Raw genomic sequence first — 3726 nt, 5'->3', positions numbered from 1 at the left:
AATGTTTACTAGAGTTATAGGCCTAATGTTTTGTTAATTGAGAAATTTTTTTAATATTTATTTTTCTCAAGAAAATCTAATTTTTTTTTAAAATCAATTTTTTTTCCTCGAATCACAAAAATTGATTTTCGAAAAAAAATCGAATTTCTTTTTTCTCACCAAAATATCATTTTTTTTTTTTTGTAAAAGTGAGCCATTAGACCACCTAAGCCCACAAAAGTTTAGGGGCTCAAAATAAGTCTTAATCTCATTTTCTGATAGATCACAAACAAATATATACTTTTCAGACAATTTTATTATACAGCTCGTACAAATAGTATACAACCGTTCTATTGATTTGACTTAAAAACAATAAACCTGTATCCATACTTTGGCTTAACTATCAATATTTCTCAAGTCAGTAGTTACTGGATCCATCAATCGACTGTTCAAAGAAAAACAAGATACAGTAACCAAACTACTATATCAAACTAAAATTGCATAACAAAGTAATAGATTGGAAGATAAAATTAGTCATTGTCAACAAGATGTCTACCCCTGGGGACAACAAAAGAAACGGTCATTTTAGCACATAAGTTGATCAAGAAAGCATAAATCAACTATCAGTTTGAACTGTAGTCATGAACATGATGAGCCCAGTCTTTCAGCACAGGCTTTTGTTCGAGAAAAGTCATAATACACATTCCTTTGTTTATTAAGATGTTTTTTTTGTCAAGAAAGACTATGAAGTGTTTCTCAAGAGTCTCTCAATTGATTTTGAATTCATTCATGATTTGACAAATTTTATTTTTCAAATAGGAGTGATTAATTCAACTTTTTTTTAAATAAATATCATTCCAAGAACACATACCATTGCAACATCATTTCTAATTTTTTATTTTTTTTTATTTTTTGCTGATTATTAGAGAAAAAAGCATGACATGCATGAATGAAAATATGATGATGAACATGCATGTAAAACCATCATGCAAATGTATAGCATTGTTTCATGAGTACGAGACCAAGTATCTAAATATTTAACTTTTTATAGATGAGTATAAGACCAAGTATCTCCCCAAGGGAGAATTAGGAATTTTTCTATTAGGAGATCAGAATGGTTTTCCTTGGAGATGGAAAATTCGTCCACCAGGTTTTATCAATTTGCAAATTCTTGTATTGGGAATCACAATAAGTGTCCTAGGAATTGTATGGTTAGAAAGAGAAATATATGCAGGGATACAACAGCGTATTGGACCTGAATACGCCGGTCCGTTTGGAGTTCTTCAAGCTCGAGCAAACGGAACAAAACCCTTCTGTTTATTTTGCAAAAATCACTCAAGCCAATGCAGAAAGTAGGGCAAAACACAATCACAGTATAGAAGATTAGCTTTAGTATTTACCTTTTATCTTCTATCCTAATTATAGCTAATAGATCCTGAAATGGTAATTCTAGACTAGGTTGTTGATCCCGAACAGCGGTCGGCTCCAAAACTGTAATAACGGAACAGCGCATTGTGTGATGGCCTCTGTATTATGAGACTAGCTTATTTAGGTCATTTGCCCAACTTGGCATAGAACTTATCTACACTATGTTATGGGACTAGTTTTTTGCACAAAGGAGTATATTCAGTCTGAAGTTAGAGCTGTTATATTCCTTAAGTTAGTGTTCTTACTGGTTGTAAAGTGATTGACTGCATTACAAACAGAAATTTGTGTAAATGGTAAATTCTAGTGTTGTTATCTTTCTGCTATTGTTTTACAGGTACATTATCTTGTGGATTGTATTATATTAGGGGTTTAATGCCTGCTCAACAGTTTATTTAATGAATAATATTCTCCTGATTCAGTTAAAAGTAAAAATTCATATTAAAGAGGAAAAAAAGGGGATACTTTGACATTATGGCTCTGTCAATGTGATATCACATGATCGCAATAATAGTAATAGAGATGATAACGAAGTCCAGATGTTGAAGCTGGGAACAGCAATACAGAAGTTCATAACAGAAATAAAAAGAGGCAACATAGCAGAAATGGTGGAGGTAGTAACAGAGGCACAGTGCAATAGCAGTGGGGAATCCAATTTTTAGTATGTTCAACAAACATGGATGCGGCAAAACCATCCTTGAGGCAGTTGCAAGTTTGTAGATGAGCTTGATGGTGCATACCAGAGAGATGGGAGTAATCGAGCAACAATGGATCTTATTCGACTATAGTTTCTATTGTATCTTCTTCAACAACATCCAATCTTACTGGCAAGTTTGATAGTAGTGTACGAGTTGTAGAGTGAACAATTGAATCGTTGGTACTTCTGTATAAGGTTCGCACACTCAACTTTCCCAATTTTAGTTGACGCATCTTCTTTGCAGTAGTGTGCCATTTTTTTAATGTCTTTGATTTTTGCTCATCAAATATTAATTTTTTCATTGTTGAGTCTACAAAATATAGTCAATTAGTTCATCTTGAAATCTTAGTAACTTGCAAGTATAAATGATGTTAAACTATGATAGTATCATCAAATTCAAAACATGTAATATATGGCATATCATCATAAATTCATAATACAACTAAAATAACTTCAAAAAAAACTAACAAGGATATATCATATAGCATGGAGTGTGGACAATGTCATTGACTCAACAACTGACAAATGATAAGCTTGGATACCATCTTAAAACTTGAACTTATGATCTAACTCAATCGTACAAAACAATGTATAAGGTGAGGACTAACAAAGCATTATAACAATCGGTTCTGAGACCATATTTCTAGGCGATGCAAGACTAACACACTAGGAGGCTATCTAAGATAGCTTTCCAACACATTCTTAGTGGCATCGAGAAAGACACATATCGATGTCAATCAAAAAGCTTAATCAAAGAATGATTTTGATCATCATGTACCTGAGTAACAGGAGCATATAGTGGAAGAGTGATGTAGCTGCAGAGGCACAACACCCCAACCCTTAAAAACCACATAAGTTCATCAAATATTAGTTTATGGTGGTAATACTTCGATCATACTAAAAAGAATTGTAAGTATGAAATTCATTTATTGCAAATAAGAATTTCATATCAAACTTACCCTAAAATTTCTAAGATTATTGAAAGTTTGAAAAACAAAATCAAACAACTGTTCAGCCCAAAAGAGTACTGCAAATTAAGAAATCATCATTCATTGTTAGCCATTAACCATAATCTACATAGACAAAAAAAAAAAACAATATTTAAGGTGAAAAGATGGTTCTTACCCACATCCACAAGAAATATGTTACTTGAAAGGCATTCTGCAACAAAAGAGTATCAGTAAGTTATAAGCATTAATTACTCATTCAAATTCCACTACGCTATAGTGCTGCTATTTGACACCACTTGATTGAACTAGAAAACGTTTCCTACTTGTTTAATTCCACATCCATCAAAATATCTTAAATAATATAAAACTAGATTATGGCTCGCTCGCTGCGCGGATATTAATTAATTAATTTTATAAGTTTTATAAGTAATATTTTATGTATTATAAATATAGTTATATATCTTATAATATTACTTTATTGATTTGTAATAATTGAATATAATTAGGAAAATTAAAATGAAGGAAAATCACGTTTATCACAATCATTTAATTTAATTTTTAAAATATGTTGTAAAATTCGTATGATAACTTATTATATAGGATAATTGTTTGACTCATTGTACTTTGATTGTCAATTTATTTTTCAACATATAATGGTACTTGTATTTATTTGAT

This window comes from Cicer arietinum, chromosome 7 (assembly GCF_000331145.2).
Source record: "Cicer arietinum cultivar CDC Frontier isolate Library 1 chromosome 7, Cicar.CDCFrontier_v2.0, whole genome shotgun sequence".
Lineage (NCBI taxonomy): Eukaryota > Viridiplantae > Streptophyta > Magnoliopsida > Fabales > Fabaceae > Cicer > Cicer arietinum.
Note: the sequence above shows the minus strand (reverse complement) of the source record.